At 37.5% G+C, this 17,786-nt stretch overlaps 1 protein-coding gene and 1 long non-coding RNA gene across 11 annotated transcripts in view; one reads left to right on the plus strand and one right to left on the minus strand.

The window, feature by feature from the left end:
- LOC132769389 (contactin-4) overlaps nucleotides 1-17,786 on the plus strand; it is a 643,374-nt gene that overhangs the window by 579,824 nt on the left and 45,764 nt on the right. The gene's annotated exons all lie outside the window — the stretch shown is intronic.
- Nucleotides 1-17,786, minus strand: part of LOC137096028 (uncharacterized) — an 89,503-nt gene that overhangs the window by 24,399 nt on the left and 47,318 nt on the right. The window lies entirely within an intron of this gene.

Genomic DNA, 17,786 nt, shown 5'->3' on the forward strand with positions numbered 1-17,786 from the left:
TCCCATGGAAATTAATGTATCCAATTGTGGAAATCCCTTCTGACCCCCCAACATAAGGAAGTGCTGAAATGAAAAATGAACTGCTAAAATGAGTCTCTAAATTCAAACCTATTCACAAAATGACTTTGGGGCTTGCAAAGTTTAGCAATAAAGATTCTTTGGTGATACATAATTCTATTCCTGCAAAATATCAAACACAAAATGGGCATTTTGAGGAATGAAATATCATATTAAAAACCTGCATTTTTGTGCATATCAGAGATTTTGGATCATTTTTTCTTCATGTCTTCCAGATGGACTTAATGTAAAGGGAGTTAAAAGTGCTAATTAAACCAAGCCTGCAGAGTCCCTCACCATAAAAGCAGCTGCCACAACCCCTTCCCATCACTTGTGCCCTACTCCAACTGCCACCACAATCTCACCCATCTGCCAACCCCTCTTGCCCCCTTTTTCTGCCCCAGAAATCTACCCATCACTCGCTCACCCTTCTCCCACCCCATCCCCCTTACCCCTTCCTTCCCAAGTGAGTGAGCAAGGGAGTGACCACATGACCAAGCTCAGCCACCTCTCCATTTTAATTTCACCCAATTAAAGATTTAAACTTTTTTTTGTCGTGTCAGGAGCAACCGCTCCTGTTGTGAGAGAATTGGCCGTCTGCAAGGACGTTGCCCAGGGGACGCCTGGATGATTTTTTTATGTTTTATCATCCTTGTGGGATGCTTCTCTCATGTCCCCGATGGAGCTGGAGCTAATAGAGGGAGCTCATCCACCTCTCCCCGGATTCGAACCTGCGACCTGTCGGTCTTTAGTCCTGCCGGCACAGGGGTTTAACCCACTGCGCCACCGGGGGCTCCATTTAAACATTGACTATGTCTGATTAAACGTAGCTCAAGATGAATACCAGTGTTATTGAGCATTGTCTTCAAATGGAGCTTGGAAGCAGCAGTGGCTGTGGCAAATAATCCATGGGTTGCACATTTACTGTTTGAGTGTTAAATATGGTTTGGGGGGGGAGGCTAGAGATATTTTCAGTTGTGACAGTTTTTCAGGGGTTGTGTGTCCCTGACCACTGCAAATGTGGAAAGATGAATATAGTACCTTCATAACGATTTTTCCAAGTATTAGACTTCTCATTTTTAAACTACTACTTCCATTTTGATTATTAGCAGAGGCAAAGTAGAGAGGATTTATAGTATTTTGAAAGATATTCATAGACCTGTTAAGGTTTTTCAGAGTCACCTTTCTTATAATAAGCAATCTGTCACAGTGTTGCAAATAGCACTTCCTTATTGCCAACAATTTTGTCTTCAGAGCGACTGAATGTGGAAACTCTACATTTAAAAAATTCACATTGAGATGTTGACTTTGGGGAATTGATTCACTCTAATTGGGAATGGGGTGTGTTCTCTCCCTGGATATAATTAAGCCATATATAATGTATCTTTTTCTTTGAGTTTCTTGCGGTTCTTCTGGCCATTTGAATGGGGTCGCTGTCGCAACTCAGGGTAGTTTTCACCTTGCTCAAGACACCACCACATACCAAGGCTGTAGATTTTGTAGTTTATTGAGAAAAAGCAAAATCAAAATAGAAATAAAGATGCAAAAGTTCAATAGGCAAAATAGAGTCTTAAAATGCAAAGGCAAAGTTTCCAAGATCCAAAGGCAAATAACATGAAGCGTAATTCCTTAGTAATGGTCAAACAAGAGTCCATCAGGTAACATCAGGATCAAAATCCAAGTCTCAAAGAAGCCAGAAGCATTCCACAAAAGCCAAGGTAATTCCACAGAAGTTAACCAAGGAAAGAGCAACATTGGACTGACAGAAAATGCCTGTCGTATACATCATTAAATAAGTTTCCCTGACATGAAAGCATTGCTTTGACCTTTGGCTTCACGCTTGCTGGCAAGGCGTGTGCTTCTCGGAACTCTTAATTGTAAACGATCCTGTCTACTCATTAATTATCTTCAAGGCTAGACAACACATTATCTCAGCCCAGCTGGGCCTGATCATCCTGGGAACCAAAAGCAGTTGTGGAGTTTCACTATCTTTATCTAAAGGCACATTCCTTTCTCCAGGGAACAGACTTGCTGTTTCTTCCTCAGAAGCCACACTATCAGCCCCGTCTGGAACATGTACAGAAATCTGTAACCCATCAGCCTCATGATCATCCTGCAGAAAGTCAGACTCAGAAGGCCCAGCAGGCCCAGCAGAAGGCCCAGACAGTTCAGACTCAGGCTCAGAGTGAACCACAACAGTCGCTGCCTTTCAATAATGGAAAACCTTATGGCCATATGCTGTAGTGATACACTCAGGATTGAGTGCCCAAGGCTCAACTCAGCAGAGAGAGTGAAGGAACCCAAAATGGAACCCATTTGGAACTAAGTGAAGACATGCACATACTGGTAGAATGAGAATAATACACAGTACAACTAAACTTAGATAGTCCAGATTCTAAAATGCCCAAGTATACATGTAGCACTCTAGTATGCCAACCAACTAGTACATCTTCATTTATCTCTCTGCGATACACAGTCACATGTTTAATGTATTGAGTAGGTATCGAAGATACAAAGGGAACCCTTCCCATGCCAGAGAATGATTGCACTATCTTTCCACGGTAATCAACTTCAGAGCTTTTGTTTCAGTTAAATACTAGCACATAAAAAGATTCATGTAAAGGTCTTATTTTATTTTATTTTATTTTTATTGCACTTACCTCATAGACCAGTTTTCCTCCAAAGAGCACGTAATGGTTTTGGTATTTTATCCAGACAGTTAGCTTCCAGAGACAGGACCTCAGCCAAAGAACATCATTTGCCTCCAGTCTCTGGGCACCTATGTGCTGATCGAGCACTTTCCAAACAAAATAGTAATGTTTGCTTTGTGAGAGTAGCAAATCGAGAGCAGCATGAGGTTTAATCAGTTTCACCAATTCATTGATTTTTATAGAACAAGGGGAAATGGCTTCAATAAAAAAAAATAACATGGAGTAGATGGGGTTTGGGTTTAGGTTTTTCTTACCTGCTGTGACATTTCGCCATTTCGTCCTTTCTCTATGCATTGGTATCCTCATGAAGCTTCTGTAATTGGGCTATGGCTATTACCACTACAGTAACAATTTGGGCATTACTCATGGTGTTCTTTGGGATAAGTTGTAATAGTTAGAGGGTGTAGTTCACTGTACAACCGAATTGTTTTACAGTATGACCTTAGGAGATAAAAGTAGTGTATTTTAATCATTACGTCAGTCTTGTAAGATGGGTTTGGAATGCCCAGATATCAGTGAAATATTCTGTATATTCTCTATATCTTTCTATAATCAGAATATCCAGCATTTTGCTGAGCAGTACCAGGTCTCTGACTTTCATGTAGTCCATTAGTCTCCAAATTCTAACATATTCTTGTTGGTCCTGCAGCATCAGTCTTATTTTCCTCAATATATAAACAGTGCATATTTAATACTTTTTTAACCAATGTTATTTTATAAAACATTCCAAAGCTATGTAATGCCTGCCTAGGAAATCTGTATTGACAAATTAAACGTCAGAGCAAAATGTTGGCAATAATGTTGGGTCATAATTTGTTAGAATTTGCTGAATGAGAAATGTTTTAAATTAAATTACATACTTTTTATAGGTAGTTTTGCTTCTAATGATTTCTTTTATGCAACAAACATATAGATTATAATACTCACAAATGCTTTTGTCTCCTATTGTGTCAAGGGGATCCTCTATTGGAAAACAGAGGAAAGCAGATTGATTTCGTGTTTTGCAATCAATCACAGCATTCTAAAGCTGTCAGTTTTATTCTACCAAACACTCATATAAATGGATGGCCTTCCCTACCTGTTTCCTTGATCCCATTTGCACTGAGACTTCTTCAAGTGCTGTATTGCATATTTTAATGACAAGGTTTTTAATAAACTGAGAGAGTCAGGCAAACAATGGAATTCTAATACTTAATAAAGAAGGCAGGTCTCGTGGCATCATCCAATACAGCTGCATAGTTATTTTGTTTATAAATCTTTTTATCCTACCTATCTGGATATGCATTTTGGGCTAAAGTTGTGGTCTTTCACCGAGGCTGGATGGATGCCATCCCTATTTATTTATTGTTTTTGGAAGCTGCCTTGAACCCCACTCTGGTAGAAAGGTGGCATATAAATAAACTAGAAATGTGTCTGGAGTAGTTTTTATAACAGTTCCTCAGAAAATAATTTAAATGAATAATCTGAAACTATACAGAATAGGAGAGGTCAGTGTTGAGATACAAAGACTAAGAAATGTTGTATGTATATGAACTGGCACGTGATCTTAAGAAATTTGACAGGGATCCTCCTGCCAACTGGAATTAGATGTATCAAGCTAATGTCTCCATTTTTCAGGAAACAGTTTATTGATTTAGATTAGGGAGAAATGTCCCTATGTGATATTATGAGTTGCTTGTAGTTTTCAATAGGCTGCAGAAAATCAGTTATAGGTTTTTAGGTTGTATTATTGTCTATATTAAGCTATGGACATAATAAGGTCTTTCAGAACTAATTTCTGTAAACATAGACCCCCCCCCCCACCACCACCACTCTCATTTTCACACAAAAACAAAACAGAATTGTGCTTCCAGGAATATTGGAGGGAGGGGTGTGCTCCATATTTAAGGTCCTACCGTATCTTGTTGGGGCGGGGAATGAAAAGGTAAACAAGACTTAAACAAGGTTATAAAAATAATTTCTCAATTTGCTATTCATGCCCAAAAGCCCAGGCTATGTAACTAACCACATCTTCTTATATAAACCAACACAGGCACTGCGGTCAGCAGAGAAGGCCCTGCTCTCGGTCCCACCCCCGTCTCAAGTCCAGTAGGCGGGGACAAGAGAAGGGCCTTCTCCATGATTGCCCCTCCCCAACCTCTGGAACTCCCACCTCAAAGAAGTAAAAATGGCCTCCTCTCTTCTCTCTTTTTGCTCCCTAGCCTATGGAGAGGAGGAGGACTAGTACATCTTAATATGTAACCTTGTATGGATACTGGAAACCCACCCTGGCGCTGTTGGCTGTTGTACATAATTATTCTATATAATGTCTTCTTCATCATTTTATACTTTTAAGGCACTTTAGTTATTTAGATCTTATTAAGATGTAAATTTGATGATGAGGTTATTAGTTTTTAATTATTTATTTGTTCGGTTAGTCATCATAAGTTTATATTGATGATATTTTATTTATTGTTTCGATTTGGTTTGTTTGTTTATTATGGCATTGAATGTTTGGCACTTTCTATCTGGAAACTGCCCTGAGTCCCCCTGGGGAGAAAGGGCAGGTTACAAATAAAGTTGTTGTTGTTGTTATTAATGGCCTCTGAGCCAATCAAAGTTTTCACACTTGTACTAAAACTTACGTATGAGCGGGCAACACAATTTTAACACAGTTGAATGTATTCTTAGATGTTACTAGATGGTCAACACAGAAATCAAAATGATTGTATTCGTGGAAACAGAAGATGGAGAATATCAATTTTCTTTGCAAATACAAGACCAGGTGCAGACTATGAGAAAAATCTAAGAAAATCCATAACAAAATAACAAAAAGAAAAATCCCACAACTTGAAAAAGCACGATCCACAAGCAAGGGGACACCACTGATTGTAGTAAACATAGGTTTATGCCATTATTCCATACAAGCAAAGTGATGATGGATGTTTTTAGTACATATGTATAGATTCTAGATGTCCAAGCAGAGTTCCAAATGGATGAAGCACTGAGGATCATACTGTGAGATAAGTTTGCTAATGGAATACACCAGAGAATTCAGAGGAAAGTAATCCTGTTATATGGATACCATGGACAGCTAAAAAGTCCAGTGAAAGTGTCGAATGACAACTCTAGTCTGAACTCTCTTTAGAAGCTAAAATAACTAAACCAAGCCAACTATATTTTGCACATATTGGGAGATAATACCACTCATTAGTGCCTAGTAAAGTAGAAGGTAGTTAAGAAAGGAGGAAGGCCACATAACAGGTGCATAGACTCAATCAAGAAAGATACCGCTGTGAGTCTGTAAGATCTTAGCAGGCTGGTTAACAAGGTCTTTGGAAGTCTCTTATTCATAGGGTGGTCTTAGGTTACAGCTGAATTGATGGCAATAACAAAAGGGACAGAGAGATAAAGGGAAGTGTGACTGATTACCAAGGAGATAAGAGAGACTGCAGCGTAGGATGCCCAGTGTACTGTATCTCAGACAAAGAAGCTTTCAAGAGACTTAACCCCCACTCCTCACCCCTACCCCCATAAACATGCACCCTGCTTGCAGAGAAGATATGCCTCTGAATGTTTTAGTTCATTCATATTTCGAGTTCAATCGTGCTGTCTAACTCTGTCATTCACCAGAAATCTGATTATTAGGACTTGATTGCACAAAGCTGCTATTACATAGGCAGTTGAGAAAGATGCTGTGGTCTAGGGTGGGACAATATAGTATCCAGCATAACGTACCATATTGATTCTCTTGACAGTCTTATGAAGTTTTCGCACCAGGGCTTTAAAGTGGACAGCCTTGCATTTCTACCACCTGAAGAATTCTGGGAAATGTAGTTTAGGGTGGGGCCTTCTGGATTCTCAACTACAGAGGTCCTTGCCTTCACGAACTACATTTCCCAGAATTCTGCAGGCGGTAAAAATGTGGGGCTGCTTACTTGAAAGCTCTGGTGTGATAACGTGGTTAATGATAGATATACTCTCATGCATGAGCATGCACACTCACAATCTATTATGTTCATGGGGGGAGGGGCTTTATTAGGATAATTACTCCATCAAATCTGCTGCACATGATAAAGGAGTCTTAAGTTTAAACTTCATAAATATTGAAGTGTTGACCAGTTGATACTTCAGTCTCCAACTGACATTGGATTAACTACCAACCCTTCTGTAGAAAGGCTGTTTTCCTGCAAAGTGCAAGTTGATGTATCCTTCATGATTTTTTCACATGGCTTAAGAATCCCTTCACTTCATGGTAAGGTCAGGGAATATAAGAAAGTACTTTTTATTTTCTCCAATGGTTGATTTTGACTCAATCCCATTAGCATTAATGGGAGCTACATGTGTGCATGAAGCGAAAAATATACCCAGAGGGCTGAGGCATGGCTATGAACTGCAACCTGGGAATCACTGTGTTGGAATCTATCCCATAATGAAAGATATAAAATGCAAAAAACTGTTGTGAACTCTAAATGAACTGTGAAAATACTCTGTTTTACATGGATATGTCTGAATATCAATGTCCTAAGCAAGATGTATTTTAGTTTGTATAAAATCACTGAATGAAGACTGGGTGTATCACTCTAATTCACTTTTGTGGGCTACAAAAGGACCCATTTGATACACAATGGTGTCTCTGATTATAAGTATGTTTCATTCTTATCTCATTATATTTCATTGATTTAAATGCCATGAAGACAATTTGTCAGAAGACTTTTTGTATGATAGTTTCCAGTGTTCTTCCATTAACAATATGAGCACTTCCTGCCCAGCTGCTGGTTTTATTTTCACACTCTATTTTAAAATAAGATGTCAACAGAATGCCAAAAGATGAGACATCAATAGGGTATATCTTTCTTTAAGTATAAAGAAGCTGAAAGCAAGTCATTTTCTGGCAAAATTCCTAAAATATGTTCTGCATAGTATCTTAAAAGGTTAAAGAAGGCTGGCTCTTCTTACTGAGATCCTCTCTAGGGGCCCATTTACACATCCAAGGGTGAATGGACTACATAGCATCCACATGATGCATGGAATCCATTCATCCTAATACCCACCATGACTACTTAACACAGCCTTGGCCCTCATTTAAAAAGTTTGTGGTGGTGTTAAGAGTTAGGCTGCTTCTTTTTTGTTCACATGGCTATTCTGCTTTCCCTGTGCTTCAGCAATCCATGAACAGGGGAAGGCCCTTACCTTCCCCCTTTCATCCTTGGCTTAGTGGGGACCACCTGGCACAAAACTGATAGTGATTATCATTACTGGTCACAACCATTGATGCTTGATGGAGCAATCAAAGAAAAAAAGAGAGAAAAAGACTGACAGATTTCTCTCTCTCACACACACACACACACACACACTGGTTCCACTGGATTGTGAAGACTCCTTTAGTAGCTGGATCCCACTCCAGACCAGCATCGATGTATGTGACCCATGTAGATGGGCCCCAGAATTATATTTGCTACTATCACGTTTTGTCATTGTCCCAAATTTTTTGAAGCCAATACATAGCTTATGCAAATCACATTACAAGAAATGTCTTTGACAAGATAAATGCATTGCAAAGCAGAAAACATTGTGAAGTAATGTGTAGAACACAGGCAGTGTTTGTATACAGCATTTAAAAATAATTTGTCAGTTATATTCCTAAGGCAAAGTGTTTCTATTCTTCCATGACAAGAGCCATAGTAAAGCATGGCTTATATGAAAAATAATGTAAAACAACTAGCGCGTGCTACTAAATGCTTGCTAAGTTGCATTTTATAAACTCATATGTATAGCGTCAGATGGGAAGAAGTAACCTAATGTATTTTATCTGAATACATTACTTGGTAATGCATTACTAAGCTATATTTTTATTTTTAAAAGTAAGATGGGCTAAACCCGTTTCTCTTGCATAGCAGTTGCACAGAAACTGTCAACTTCAGAACTGTCAAAATTGTGATTTGCTGTGGGGAGGGAGCTGTCAGTGGAACCTCATCCGTTTTTTGTGGTGATAGCCTTCACTTAAAAGACTTAAAAGGCTATAAAGAGGAATTAGTTCCATCCTTTGTTTTCCCTGCATCTGATGGACAGACCCTGTCCATCTTATGCTTGGAACATCATCTTCCCAGTTAGTCTCAAAGGTGTTGTTGGATTTTCTTTCTTTCTTTTTTAAATCACATATCCTGTTAAAATGTATTCCCCTGGAACTGTCCTGCTGTGCTCTTAGTTTGCTTGAGAAAGGCTTTTTGGTTCTCAGAGTGGTATTGCTCTTGTTTAACTTTTTATCCAGATCCATCCATGTTATATTTTTTGGGCAGCCATTGTTTTTCTTTTCAATCTAGTTTTTTTAAATGCTTCTAGTTGTCTGTTACACTTCCTTGCCTGAAATTTCTGAAAACTGCTTTTTTTGAATGCATGGAGAGGCAGGAGAAAAGGTTTAGAATGAGCTTGGTGAATGTTATCCCACTGTGTTGTTCCGTGGACTCATTTGAGTAAAAGTGCAGAGAAGTTGGATGACAGCTTTTAACATTTTAAAAGCAAGTTCTTCCCATTGCTCAACAGTGTCTAAGAAGTTATAGACAGAGATTGAAAAGGTTATTTTCACTCAGCTATTTCAGCATTGTTCATTGTGGTTGCTGTTCCTTTATTGCCTTCTCATTACTTTCCTACCAGTGGGTAAAATGTAAGTTGTTCGTTGTGTGTGGCTTCAAGTCATTTCCAAAAATATAATGTATTTTATTCTTAAGATTAGTTTAGATCTGGTTTGTCATTGCCTTGCTGTGAAGCTAAGAGAATGTGACTTGCCCAGGGTGATTTACAAACTGGAATCAAGCTGTGGTTTACCAGAGTTCTAGTTCCACACTCAAACCACTACCATGGGAATATATACAACAAGCTCTTTAAAAAGTTGGATAGGACCATTCTAAACACAACTGTTGTATTAGTATCCACTGGGTTTTTGTTCCAATCTGACATTCTTTCATTTTTATATAGTTTTTTCAGTGTATTGCTTCCATCAACTTTTCATTTCTTTTCTTCAAGAACACATTTTTATTTTTTTTTCTTGATAATTTAGTGCTTTCCTATTTTGTTTATATGGCATACACTATTTTGGTTAAAAATTCCCCTTGATTTTTTGGATCTTGTGGAAGAGGTTTCTTCCACTACTGTTCTGTTTTCTTCTTTCAGTTCACCCAAATATGCTTTTCTTTCCTTTTGGCTACAGTGTGTCTTTTGCATTCTTCTCTGACACTGTTTTGGTCCAGAGTAATCCACGTAATCAGTTGGAATTTTGTAGTTCAGAATTTGCAGTTCGTTGCTCTAATTGGCTTCATCAGTTGGGTTTGTTCAGTAATTGGAAGTGACAAACATTTTTATAGAAAATTTTCTGTTTTGTGGGAAAGATTTGGTCTCACTTGTCTAGCTCAAGATTCTTTGCAAGTCTCTAGGAGAGGCACTGGTCTACAAGTGCACTGAACTAATTAAGTATTCATTCTCAACATCTCTACCACACAATACCAAGACCCACAATTATTTTGCCTCTTGTAAAATAAGTAGATTATTTTCAAATTTTAGTTTTACACTTTTTTTGTTGTTGCAACCATCATTTGTTTGCCATGCTAAAAAATTCTAGCAAACAGCTCCATCAACACTCCCCATATACCACTCTCACCCTTCTTTATCAGAGGAAACCCCCATCACTCAGTGTTGTTCTATATTTTTGCTCTTTTGGAACAAGATCTTTCCATTTAATTTTCATTTAATTACCCAATTCTTTAAAACATTTATTTTCAGTTACATTTTCTGAAATATCAAATCTAAAATACTTCAGAAGGGTACAAATAGGTGATGTACAGAAAAGTCTAAAAGAGACCTCAATCCTAGACACCCTTCATTTAGGAGTATGTTTTGCAGAACACACTGGAGCTTACTTCTGACTAAAGACATAAAAGGCTGTACTGTCTATAAATGAATTTGATATCTCCCCACCCTCAATAAGCAATTTCCTGATTATAGCCAACAAAATATATTTGTAATATGATTCTATAGCTTCTAGAAGTTTGGAGCAGACAGTCTTGATTTTGTCATTTTTATTAGCCAATTCAAATCATCTTCTTGAGCGCTGATTCAGTGTATCTTAGCATAACACCACAAGCAGATAACAAGAAATATATTGAAGATATCCATCTGCTTTATGTTGAAAGCCTTGTTCATTTCATTCTCCATGGTTGTCAGTGGCTTTACTAATTGCCTCATTACAACTGCTTTACAATCAGTATGACTTAGTCATTAATGTGATGAAAGGTTTAGTGAACAGCAGCTAGATATTAAAAAGCATAGATCTCTGACCTACAATTCAGGAGATTTCATGGTGTACCTCTAGCTTTATTAAAGTTAGTTTTACAAATACACGCAGAGAGAGAAAGAAATGAAAATGGATCTTCTGCCTCTGAGCATCTACTGCGGTGGCATTTGTTATCCTGCCTTTAGAAAAGTGATTTAATGAGAAACTGGATACTCTGAAATACTCCATAAAATGCTAAATTCAACATGTTTTATTTCCCTTGCTGTTTACTATTTCAGTCATTTAAGTAGTCTTAAAAGATGAAATTGTTCACATAAATAAGAAAAGGATGACAGGAGCAAGTGTCTGGTGTTTCTAAGTATTTGTTTGTTTCAGTAGGTTAAAACATGACAGACCATAAGCTCTTTTAAAAAGAGATGAGCCCTCCTAGCCAAATATTTTGCAGAAAACAGAGAAGAATCTTAGTCTTTGGGTTTCACGGGTTTATTTCTTCTCGCTCACCCTGTTTCACGCATAGGAGAGAGGATTGGGGTTTTATGGCACTTGAAGTCTCTGGTTTTATGGCTTCCCACATTTTTAAAGCTCAATTGTGTGTGTTTTTAGGTGATTCACAAATTACTCTTAATTTCACTTTAGACAGGCTATTAAATTTGCACAGAGATAAGGAAAAGTGCAACAGCACTTCTGAGTCAGACCAAAAGTCTATTTTACAACAGAATCCTGATTTCAACAGCAGCCAGCCAGAGAGCTTAAAAAGCCCAGAAACAAAATATTCAAGCAAGAGTTTTTCCTTGTTAGTTGTTGTACATACGTAACAGGTTATAACTAGGGCCTTCATAGTGATTGTCCCTATGCTTTTGATCTAGTCATTCCAACGCCATTCCAAAGGTCCTGGAATGCTCCCTGTTTCCTATCACTCACAGGCAAAATCTTTTTGTTTTCCGAAGGGCTTTTGTGAGCCACCTTGAGTCCCAGTTTGGCAGAAGAGATATGTAAAAATGATTTTGACAATGATGTTAATGATGACGAGAACAAAAATAATATTATGGGGTGGATTATTGTGGTGTAGTGGTTTGAGTGTTGGACTACAACTCTGAAGACTAGGGGTCAATTCGTACCAAGTTGGTCGGCAAAATCCACTGAGTGACCTTGAGTGAGTCACACACTTGGATAGGGCAGTAATGGCTTGAAGGAACACAGCAATCACAATGGCAACTGTTTTCTTTAAAACATAGAATGATTTAACTGTCACATCTAGTATTATTGATATATTCCAAAGATTTATCTAACCCTTGGGTAGGCTACTTTGTCTAGAATTTGTCTATGGTAGACACATATTAAAATGCTATCTACTGTGGAGTAATTTGCAAACACAATGTTGAGCAATAGTGACTTTTGGCAAGACATCTAGAGATTTGATCGTCTAGGTATGATGTGAAGTGAGTTGGACTAAGATGAAGTCAGAGAGCTGCTTTACACAACACTGGATAACAGGACACCTGCATCGTCCTATATCATTGTATCCTGTGGTTATGCACTACTTGGGAATCACATATCTCTTTTAGATGTGTATGTCTTATGTAGTCTCTCATAGCTGAACCTTGTGCTACCTCTCCTATTTGAATCTGTCTGGTTATTTCTTGAGAGTTTGTTTATCTTTACTATTTTTTCAAGTATTATGCCAGTGTAGGGGGGAAAATGCCAAAAAGGTAAAAAGAAAGACAATAGACTGTGATCAGGGAAAGTTTGTAAGGAACTCTCACAAACTGTCTCCCCTAAAAATTGCATGATGGAACAGTGTTGTTTCCCTTGCACAGGGAAGACAACACAGTTACATAATAATGTCTCATACCAATCCCCACCCGCATTTTAGGTCTGTTTGCAGGTGTATAAAGCAGTACATATCACACTAAGGAGAAAAGTGACATGCCATGATTAAAAGCAAAGAAGAATGAATGTGGCTTTGGGTGAAATTATGATGTTTATTTCCCAAGAGGTAAGGCAAAGTAAACTCATCTCTGCTCATATCAAAAGGATTACTGTATCTCTAAGCTTTAGTTAGCATATCCTCCCAACATTTATGGTCATATTGCAAATATTGGCACATGGCTTGAAATAAGGGCACACATCAAAGAGCATGTGAAAGCAAGAATCCCATGGGAAAGACATTAGGACATTCACCAATCCACCAAATTACATTATGTATTTATAGCCATATTTCCACACAAAATAGCGAACATGTGGTTGGCATTCCTCTAGTACATTCTGTATAAAACAGCTGCTGCTCGGTTGTTTTTTTTAAATCTGCAACATCTTTAGCATGCTTAGTACATCTATTGCCTCCCTTATTCCTATTCTTGCCTCCTTAGTAGTAAGGGGAAATTTGTGCTTCTTATCGTAAAAGGACACAGAGTTTAAAATTCAGTAACTGAACCTTTTGTAGAAGACCATTTTTAATCCATCTCAGATCTGACAGTGTCAGTGCCTTGCCCTGAGGGAAGAATATGAGCAAAGCCGATGGAAGAAGAGAATGTTTACAGGCTTCCATACTTTATACTAATTCAAAGTGATACTCTCTTTTAAGTTTATCCAGTCCAATCTTTCGGCATGGGTAACATTTGCCAAATATGGTGTGCACCTTATAGCTGAGGTCATTCCAGATGGTATGCTCAGGTTGACTGCACGCTATTCTTTTCCAGTTGATTCAAAATAGCTTGTCCTATCACTGAACACAATGAGCCAGACTCTTTGTGTGCCACATCAAAGTAGCCTAGATTCTTTCAAAATTGCTTCTAAAATGCTTGAGGGGCATGGACTTACTGTACCACTGTAATAGAGTTCTCTCTCAAAGCAAACTTTTAACTAACACTTCTAATACGTCTGTCCTAATTATAAAATAGTGAGGCAGCTGTTACGTTGCTTAAAGAGCACCAGTGGAAATCCTCCATCTACCCAGCCAGCCGGCAAAGAGTCCCACTGAACAGCACGACTGTTGACACTCGGTTGTGGAAACGAAGATGGTCATTTGCTCCCTTGATGAGAAATAACTCTGGGCTCTCCTGTTTGTTAAGCAATTTGCTTTCTCTTTCTTTCACACTCCATCTGGTGTGTTTCATTGTAGCTTCAAGCTGTTTAACAACACAGAGAATTTGGTTTGCAGTAAAAATCAATGATTCCTAATTGTCCACTTACCATTTGAAGAGCATTTTAGAAAGACTTCCAAAAACACCCAGAATGCTCAGTTCCATACAAACTCCTTTTAAAGCTTAAATCATAACATAATGTCCTTCGTTCTTGGTTTATCTTGTAAGATCATACAAATTGGGGGTTGCTCACATGTTCTTGAAAACTGCAGCCATATTGGACAAGGTTTCTCAAGCTGCTGAGAGTTCATACCTTTTTTAAGAATTAAAATTGAGAAATATTTTGCCTAACATTTTAAATTTTTCAATATATATGTTTTAGATCTGACAGCCAGGATGTCTTGGCCTACTAGTGGATCCTTTTCTTTACAAGGAATGCCTTGTAGCAAAACAATGAAAAAAAATGTTAAAGAAACACACTTTGTCCTGCTCTGTTCAGCAGTTTGTGAATTCAATGTGAAGATTTATTTGCAGCAGGTGAAATGAATAAGGTAGATATAATACTTGAGAAAGAATTATAGTATCAAAATTGATTTTTTAAAAAGATATAATTTGACAAAGTGCAAAAAAAGTTTTACATTATGTCAAGATAACAATAAGTCACCTTTTCAGGTAGGACCAAACTATGGGTACCTTTTTGGGAGAAAGGCATGCTATAAATTATTTGTCATGAGGCCAACACTGTTTTCTTCCTTTTTATCAGAACCTGGCATCATATCTGACATTCCAGATGTTCTTTTATTTGGCCCCTTAAGTTTTGTTTATCTCTGAACAGAATTATCACTTGGTTTGCTACATGTTTCTCCTAGCAACTTTTCTCTTTTGGAACATACACATTAATACACTAGAAAGAGAAACTGCCGAACTGAATTGTATATGCACACATTCCAATTCATTCACAGAGATATCACCAAAGACAATGCCTTCATGAGACACTACATATTAATACAAGATTAATCTCTAATTCATGAAAAATGTTCTCAGAATATTCCAATTCAAGGAAAATTGACTTTTTGGAAGGAAATTTATCAATACTGACTGTGACGAGTGTAAAGTTTTAATGTATATTTATATTTATTTTTAGGTATTTGGTTGTATTTTATTATGTGTTTATATTGTGTCGGCATCCAATTGGAGGTCAAGAATGGACAGGGTATAAATGTTCTAAATAAATAAAATAAATAAGATCTGAAATATCTGTGTCACTGTACCCAGCCTACTGAAAATTTAAAGCAATTGACATGTTTCAGAATCCAATAAGACTTGTTACATTAGGTAACTAGCTATGTAGCTGAGATGCTAAGAAGCCCTTTTACTAAATTGTGAAGATGTGTAATGGAACACTAGCAAGAATTCCCCATGAGTATAGGTGTCCAGTGTACAGCTGGATCAATATGATACACATCAAGACCAATTCCCATCAACCCTGTAATGCATTGGTCCCATTATGAATCAAGTGTCAATGCTGATTGGGAGCGTTGCTGGCAGTACTATAAAGTAACAAAATAGCAGTCTTCTACTGGATATAGAAATTATGCAACTGTACAATTCTAATTCCCACAGACATAAGTTTACTTATAAAGTTTGAAGTCCCCAACAGGATTACAGCTATGATTTGCATCTTTCTGGGTGTTATTACATTCTATTCCACTCCTATATAAACATGCTTTAAATTAAAGCGTTATATTGTCGAAGGCTTTCATGGCCGGAATCACTGGGTTGTTCTAAGTTTTTTTGGGCTATATGGCCATGTTCTAGAGGCATTATGTCTCTAGAACATGGCCATATAGCCCAAAAAAACCTACAACAACCCAATTAAAGCTTTATTATAAGCCTGCACTGCATCTGAAGTAGTGGGTTTACATCCATGAAAGCGCATGCTAAAATTAAAACAAAATACTCTTAATGGTGCTGCTATGCTCCTTTTTTCCTCCCATTCCCTCCTTCTTTTCCCACATAAACACATATGTCTTACTGTCTTATTGCATTCTTTAATTTCCCTGCCACAACTCACAGAATAGCTCACCCCTACACACAAAGGGGATGTGTGTTCTGCAAACGACTCCAAGGCACCCAAGCACATTCATATTGCCCTGAGAGTAAAAAGGAAATAGAAGGGCAAGGAGACGGTAGAATTAATATCCATGTGAGTGGCTTTTATCACTAATTATATTTTATTCTGTAAGCTTGATTCTGTACTTTATGAAGAAACTCCATTTTCTTTCTCTATTCTGATCCCTCTGTGTTGTTCCCACTAGTAGATATGACAGCAATGGCAAATGGCAAAGTTGGTTCAGTTCCCCTGAACAACCATTTCAGGCCAAAACATGCATTCACTTTAATCTGTGTCATAAAATAAAACATTATCTTGGTTTTTTAAAAAAAATATAAACATCTTATCAACACAACTTAAATTAAAGCAAATTGTGCATTGGTTTCTATTCATATTGAAGTGAATGAGAATAGATTCTTCCTTGAAAAATTCTCAATCAACATTGGAATGTAGTGAACAAAGAGAGTCTAGATGTAGGAAAGGACACAGCTCCCATCCAGGTGGATGTTTTCTGTTTAGACACAATGGACTTTGCTGAAGTAAAATATAGACAATGTGCACTGTTGAACAACTATTGAACAAGTTGCATTGAAATAAGTGGTCCTTAAGTTATTGCAGTCGACAGGTTTTAAGAAGATATACAAACACAGTTAACTTTCTCTGTATTGCATACTATAGATTTAAACATTAAACTTAAAATTATGTTAACTCAAAGTTGAAAAGAATGCAGAGCTTTTCCTCCTTTGAAGCACGATACAAGAATTCCAAGCTAACTTCAAACAATACAGGAAGAGTTACAATAGATGTTACACTGTATACAATTACTCTGAAAGGACTAGTAGTTTGATGACTGTCATAATTTCTGGGGCCTCTGTTATCTTTGGATACCAGGAAGGTGAAAAATGCTGAAGAGAAGAAAACATGACCCTGAGCTGAGAAGATTAATAGCTGGTGAATAGCTGAAATCACTTGTGATATTGTGCAGTTCTAATTTCTAGAGCTCTCCTTTAATGGATTATTTGAGTAGTTTATGGGCCATAACCAAAATTTGTTTGAGTAAGGAATCAGTGAGGAGAAGGCCAGAACAAAGTTTAGTAACTGCTTGATTTTGTGGGTTATTTTTTTTAAAGAAAGAGACACTTCTGAATAGCACAGACGCAATAGGATTGCAATGTGTAGATGATTCTTAGATAAAAGCCATGTGATGTGATCTTATATTTTGGACCCCTTAAAATGGGGCATCAAATCCATTTTCATTGAGGGCCACATAAACCTTATGGTTGCTTTCAAAGGGCAATTTCTAATTGTAAGACTGTTTAAATGTAACTACTCCTTAGCATATTGTTAAATAATTAGTCACCATATCACACACCATTCTTATCCATTGATCATGCTCGGAAGACAACAACTAACACAAAACAAAATGCAAGCGCAAAAATGCTACAAGCTCTGACCTTGTGGGACACATAAAATGACAGGGCAGGCCAGATTCAGCCCATGGACCTTGAGTTTGACATATGTACCTTAGAAGTATTCAGATATACTTATGTAGGTGT

This window comes from Anolis sagrei, chromosome 2 (assembly GCF_037176765.1).
Source record: "Anolis sagrei isolate rAnoSag1 chromosome 2, rAnoSag1.mat, whole genome shotgun sequence".
NCBI classification, from domain to species: Eukaryota; Metazoa; Chordata; class Lepidosauria; order Squamata; family Dactyloidae; genus Anolis; species Anolis sagrei.